At 30.8% G+C, this 7,799-nt stretch overlaps 1 pseudogene; it reads left to right on the top strand.

Moving 5' to 3' along the window:
• The first annotated feature begins 689 nt into the window (after positions 1–689).
• On the top strand, positions 690–6,910 carry LOC131842449 (uncharacterized; annotated as a pseudogene).
• Positions 6,911–7,799: the final 889 nt, after the last annotated feature.

Genomic DNA, 7,799 nt, shown 5'->3' with positions numbered 1-7,799 from the left:
TCGTTACACTAGCTAGCAATGGAAACCATCTTAATAAATGTTTAGTTAATTTCTCCTGATGTACATTATATTATAACTATGTAAATTTCTATTTTTTCATGTGTTCGCTTGGAGATAGTGTAAATATATATATATGTATTATGTACTTACAAGATAAATCCTTCGTTTATTTTATCTTTAAAAATAGCTGAGTCAAGATAAGTAGAAAGTGTACTTTCCCGCTTGAAATTATCGACGAAAATCAACATGCAAGAACACGTGTCTATGATATCATAATCCTATAGTCTTTTTGGCATCTTTTTTAATTTTTCAAATAATAATGTCTAGTTTATTTGTCTGTTTGTCTGGTAATATTTCACGTAAAAACTGTTGAAGGAGTTTAGTATACCCTTAATGATTAGGCTTATGTATTTATGTTGGTTACACAAATCCAGAAACTATTTGTTAAATATATTAATTTAGTTTAATTTAGTTGAACATAAACTATCTATTAGGAGTAAAGCAGACGAGAACGGGAATGGATGGTAGTGTATTATAAAATTTCAAGTGGCAATACTACCTCCACCCACATAACAAGTTTATATCGTATAATTTATTTGCTTCAGTTAAAAACTGTGCTTAATACTGTATAACCACAGCTTTGTTGATATTTATTTTTATTTTTAACGTATTATACATTATTATTAAGTATGGATTGGACTAAAGTAGTTATATTACTGTGTGTTTGGTTAAATAATGCCGATGCAAATTTTGTATATACAAGAAGCAGTAAGTAATTTTAGTGCCACTATTTTAATCAGCTGACAGAAAAAGAGAGATGATATCAGTTTGAAATATGTGAATATCTGTGTGTATGTCTATGCCATTGCAGTTTCTAAACCAATGGACCGATTTTCATGAAATTTTTTGTATAGCTGACATATTAAAAATAGTTTTAAGTTACAAATTAGTTCTTATAAATATAAAGTCTTGGTGGTCTAACGGTTTAACACACCGCTTTATTTCCGATGGTCGCGCCTTCCTAACACTATGCAAATATGAATATTGTTTTTATTGGTCTAGATGATTACTATCTATATTAGATACGTATTTAAAAAATATCTAAGTATTTATATTAGCTGTTTAGTACCATTAATACACGATCTGCACAGCTTGGGAATAGATGGCGCTGTGTGATCTTGGCTTCTTTGTATTTTTAATTTATTAGTTTTGTATTTACTTGGGGGTTACTAAGACTTTATTACGTGTCGACGTTTTTCTTCGGAAGTGCATAACCGTATTCATACAAACTGAAGGAATATTGAATTACTTAAAATTATTGCTTTGAGTTTAACGAAGTATTTACATCAAACTCACCAGTCATTAAGCTGAATAATTAAGGAGATCTAGTCGTATGGTAACCACGTTTCATTTTTATTTGTACTTTGTCCCGATTTTGCAACCGACTATTTAAAAAGTATTTAATTAAAAGAATACTAGGGTGTACGAGGACGAATTGAAACGATACTTTGTTTTCATTCCCATTTCACATAGAAAGGCGACTAGAGAAATAAAGCACAAATATATCTTCTTTATAAACATGGGACAAATTTTAAACATGACTATCCACCCGCCAAGGAACATAATATCATTACCAATGGGTGGCGTTAACTTTCTACCACAATTCCAGCGCCCCGTAGACAATAATATAATTATATCTACAACAGAATACATATATCACATTGCAAAAATGAGCAATATTAAATAGCTGTCGTATCGTTCGTAACTTTTTACTGAAAGACATATGCAGTAGATAAAGGGAGATGTTAATATTATATTACTGTTATTCGGGGGAGTATCATTTTAGTTACAAATAGTGCAAATGTAATCTCTAAGATCGTTCTGCACTGCGCATTGGACTCAATAATCATATAAAAATAACAAATCTTTGCATATAATTTGATGAAAAAAAAAAATTCTACTTCCTTGTCCCATTATTTCCTACTTTAAATCTGCAATCCCTATATAGTTAAAAGATATCTGGCATATTAAATATTAAACGCGCGCTCGATCTCTCTTGAAACTTGTCGGAAGTTTTTACGAGTTTAAAATACAAGTTTGATGGTATTATTTGATCTCTTATTGACATTTTGCGAAAAGATCTAGTTTAACATTATGTAATAAGTAATTAGATCAAAATTATAATTATTAACATTATCATAGATCTATACTATAATTAAAATTAATAAGCTCAAAAAGATCGACACCAGTTTAAAAAAAACTCTCATATATATATTGCTTCATTATCAGTATCTATAATCTGAGCTATATTTTGTTTATAAAAATTTGTTGTTAATATAAAGTTGTATTGTAATGGTTTTTGTTGGTAACCAACATTAATATTATGGCAACACTGCCGTATTGTAATTGTCTTTATCCTATGTCTGAAATCGGTCCAGGAGTTCTGAGTATATTCGTTACAAGACCATAGATATTATTAGTGTAGATTTAAGTAATTTTTTTATTACAGCGGCGACGCGTTGCAAAGAACACATCTCGCAACATGGGTACAGCTATGATACGTTTTATCAGATTCAATCAGACATGAGAGCTAGCTCAGACCCTAACAAAATGTTTGAAATGCACCTAGCTATACAAGCAACCAGTAATGGCCACATATTACTTTCTCCAGTCAAGCGGCCCAGCGCTACTGACCCTGTTTATGAAATAGGTATATATATGTATATATATACTCATATTTTTCTACTGTTATTTACAACTATACTCATTTTATAATTGAAATTAAAAAGTAATTTGTGTACTACGTTTTAGTTAATTATTCAATTTAGTTTTCAAGGACAAACTTACGTTTATTGCTCGACCTTTCTGTGAGGACCCCGCTTTCCGAATGAGTATTAGAATAAGTATGACAATTCAAAAGTGCTTTTTTACGTTTATTTATATAAAAATTATTCCCATAAATACACGAAGGGCATTATATGGGTCTGCTGCTTTGCATTAGTCATCAGTCATCTTTCATCCTGAATGTCCATAAAAAAGTGAGTCATTTGTAAAATGACAGAGGTTCATTACTTTAGCCAAATATTAAATATATGCCCAATTAGATGGACTTAAGTACTAAAATCGTGTTGTAATCTTTTACCAGTGGTTGGCGGTGGAGGAAACACGTTTACAGAACTCCGACGTCAGTTGAGAAGAAATGCAAAGGTCTCTTCCAAAACACACGGCGTACTCTCCAATATGGAACTTAGGGGATTTTATATAACAATATCAAAGGGTATTTTCTTTTAATAACATTATTATTAAATTATTATTTGCACATTGACTCACTCAACACTTTTTACGCCACGCTGTATTGAGTACTGTAGAAATGTCTTTAGAGGTAATAAATAACACTATTGTTAATGAACAGACAGACTATAAATGCATTTAAGTGCAATAAAGAATATGTATGATAATAAAAAATATATTTATATAAGACATTTCACGTCACTTTTTAATTATTTAGGCGTATCAATTTTTATTATTATTATTAACAGTACCGCCCAATTCAACTTTCTCAAATTCATTTTTTTAAACCAATCTATATATAATTACTGATAATATCGGCAGTTAAAAATGTCAGTTACTATTCCGCTTGGAATAATAGTTATGAAATATGGAAACCTTGCATGCTCTATAACTAACAGGATTAACTAAAATACGTTTAAAAATTCGACTTTAAATTTTAAATTTAAAGTCGAATTTTTAACATTAAAATATATTTCCAAATATTACCTTATTTTTTAACCTTTTCGGTAAGGATAGTGACAAAAATATAATAGGTATATACAAGAGGCCGAAAGGTTCCAATATGTAATATAAACAAAAATTTAATTTTAAATATGAGTTTCTTTTTCTCTGTTTCAAAATGATGATCATAATAAAAATATTTTGTTCTTCTCACTTCTTTTACAGATGGTCTAATTTCATTTGGTAGAGAAGGTGAAATATTACCAATTATAAGCTTCTACGATGTGGACCCGCTTGATATAAAATATTTGAGTTTTGCTTCTTGGGCTGGTGTGGAAGCCAAGTTTTTGTACGACTGTCCATTGCCAGGAGGGGAAACAAATGATAGTGATGGTAAGTTTTTCTATTCCTTTTCCATCAATTCTGCATCCTTAATCTCTGTGATGATTTATTAAAACTATGCAGTCCGTCGTGTACATAAAAACAAATGTATAGAACTCGCGACTCATTTTTAACATTCCTGTAGCATGTAATACTTGCTTACTTTATATTTTAGGATCTCTTTTAAAGGGTTAATATTACAATAGATTACCTAAATGTTTTTGGGATCATGTACCTATAGATGCATTGAATTGCCAAATTGATGGTGCCTTAAGATATAGATTAATATGATCTTTTACATATGAAAAAAATAAACAATGGAGCAACGCAACGTCTGGTATTCTATTATTAAAATTATTAATTTTATTTTCATAATAGGCCTTTGGTATAGCTTCCTTTTATTAATTCCTCTTTCCTTTATAACTTAACGTATACTCGAAAGCGTCGTGGTTTACTACCCAGACTTAGACAAACGTAGTGAGTTGGAATCTATCCAATACTAATTGAAATTGATAATTTTCATATTTGACTAATACTTCGATGATAGAAACACCGATATTAAAATAAAAATAATGCAAAAGACGTAACTCCCAATTACATTTAAACGAAATACGTTAAATTTCAACAAACTCAGTAGTATGTGAAATTTGCATTCTCCAAAATTTCAATAACTGATAATGTTCATTAATGTATTTTCTTCATCTGACATTTTTAATAAAATTATTTCTATTCAAGTTACCATAGCTACAAACTCCAAGGAAGTGGCTCGTAATCTAACACCATCCGAGCAGATTAAGTGTAAGACCTTACTCCTTGGCCGTGCGCCAATTTAGAACCAGAAACAAAAGTGGATATACAAATGGGCGTAGTAGTTACCAATGCGAGATATGATGCCTTTGAATCCAAACTTATCGCGGGATTATCTTTTGTGACAGTAAGTTCTTTTAATTAAATTAACTTCATCACGCGGGTATTGAAGGGCATTGCTGCATTGGGTTTTTTCAATTAATTATAAAATATTTGTAAATATTCTTATCATGTGTTTTACAAATTTAATATATTCTGTCCGTGCTAGAAATAATATAGAGAAATAATAATCGCTCACCAGACCTTGTAAAAAATCTATCTCTGCTCCTTCTTTTTAGGTTTAGCTCTATTTATTTTCTTATTCTATTTCTTTATTCTTTTTATTCCTGTCATTTAGAGTAATAGCTTTATTTTTATCTAAATAAGGTCATTCAGCCCACCACAATGTTTACTATTCGCACTCACCCATACAAATGATTAAGTAGTGGAGACTAATCATTCATTTCCTATCAGTATACACTATAGGTTGACCTGAACTAATTCACCACATTGTGCTAACTGATACGGCTCTTCTAACCTCCAATAATGCCTAGCCAATGTATACCGTTAGCATAGGAGGATGCCACATGCAATATCCTACGTTGTTTTGAAACTTACACAAAAATTTCAAACTTACATACACGTTATTAATGTAATTAAATTTCAAAGGAGGTTAAATCCTTATTTATATATCCATAATATTATTCGTCTCAAGGCTCGTTGAACTATATTAATAAGTATCCTATCTATAAATTGAGAGTATTATCTGTCTATGTCATTAAGCTATAATCGTTCTATTTGCGATAACAAAATACTTTGTAGGTATGTGTTGAACACGACGTAGAGGGTGGAACATCAGCATAAAATTACACCTAGTCTAGTCACAAATATTGTTACAGAGTAAATTCTTTATTCTACCTTTCCATACCTACTTTGTGTATTGCAGTCACAGCGATTCGGTTCTCCATTTTAATATCATAAAAATATTTGACAACGGATTTGCACGAAAACGAGAAAACTTAATGAATATTCATAAAAGAATAACAGATTCCAAATTCAAATGTAATATTTTGTTTATTTTTAATTATACCGGTATTTACGGCCAGACTATGTAGTTTAACTACATATTATTATGTTTATTGTACATAAAGTAGAAGACTTTATGTACATTTTTTTTTACAAATGGCAAAAAACCTTATTTTATTTATATGTACATTTTACAATATTCCATGTATTCCACATTAAAACATTATAGCTAGTGATTCATTATTATTATAAATAATTAACTGAAATAATTTCTAGAGTTGGACCGACAAAAGCATGACTTGGGATCCAAATAAAACTGAGGCCGCAAACATCACTAAATTGTATTTCCGTTCCAATCAAATATGGAGACCAACGTTTCTTGTATTCAAGTAAGAATGATTTCTATTATATATTACATGTAGTATTCCTTCCTCTTATATCACTGTTTTTATTACCGAAAACTGTATTAAAATCCATCAACAGATCTAGCGGACATAATTATGATTTCGTGTAGTTTAAACGGAGAGAGACAGCTAGTATTCTACGAGTATACATACTTGCGCGACTTCGTCTACGTAACATTTTCCTCATTTTTGGATATTTATAATTGATGGAGCATCAATGAAAATATATTTGGTCGTAGCTGTTTAGACTATTGCTTTCCTAGATAAATAAGCTATCGAACTCTGAAAAATTCATTTAGAACCGGTAGTTGAAATTCGCGCATTCAACTAAATCAACAAACTTTTCAACTTTATGACATTTGTAAAATTTTTGTGCCTTTTCCTTGCAGTTCTGATGATGTCAATCCTTTAGACGCCAAAAATCCAGGACTTATTTCAATGAACAACAAAGGCGAAGCAACATTCCACTTTAAATCCACCGTCGAGTCTTGGTGTGTTATGTACACAGCAAGCTTCAATAAGTAAGTCGTTGCATCTTTTTTTGTTCACAAACATTTTAAAAATATTATAATTATATAGTCAGCTAACTTTATACTGCGCCGCTACCTGTTTGTAATATAATATTATTGGGCAATTCATAGACCGCCATCTGGTCCCAAGCTAAGTACAGTATTGTAAATACTATGTAACTGTATAATAATTACACTTACTTTTTTTGTAAATACCCAGATCAATACGTACAATAATACTTATGAATACAAAAAAAAACCTGCGACCATAGAAAGTAAAACAGTATGTCAAATCGCTGGACCACCACCAATATGAAATTAAGGACCATAGGACTTTCACAAGTTATTTGCGTGGCCCTCTCAGTCTCACCTAGTTAAGCAGTTTAATTTCGGTTGTAAGCTGCAGATTAGGCAGTGAATTTATAGTATAAGAAGCATTTCATCTTAGTCATCTGAAATGGTAACGAGGTGTGATATTATACAATGATGTGCCTAGTGCTGTTCATGTGTAAAGGCGATGAGTCTTTCATTTTATGCCTTTGCTGACGAGAGGGGAGGGGATCAACTATACATTGGTATAGAAATATATATTTTTATATCATTGCTGAATGACAAACAAGTATATCCTTGCGGTTGTAATACAATATATCTATATATTATATACAGATACTATATGTAACAACATTTGTTACATTTACTGTATGACCTAATTCCGTTAATCGCTGGAACAGTTGGATACTGTCTTTCATTTATTATGAACTTTAAACAGACATACTTATTTTACTTAATGTGGATTAATAACCCTAGTTATTTCTCGTACCATGTCTTGCGGTTTAGCACACACGTCCCCCTGGAAAGATCATGATAAATTCGATGTTGAATTACAAACGATGGGCTATTC

Source organism: Achroia grisella, unplaced genomic scaffold (genome assembly GCF_030625045.1).
Source record: "Achroia grisella isolate CSIRO2021 unplaced genomic scaffold, CSIRO_AGI_Agris_v1 utg2262, whole genome shotgun sequence".
Lineage (NCBI taxonomy): Eukaryota > Metazoa > Arthropoda > Insecta > Lepidoptera > Pyralidae > Achroia > Achroia grisella.
This window is presented reverse-complemented; position numbering and strand designations above follow the sequence as displayed.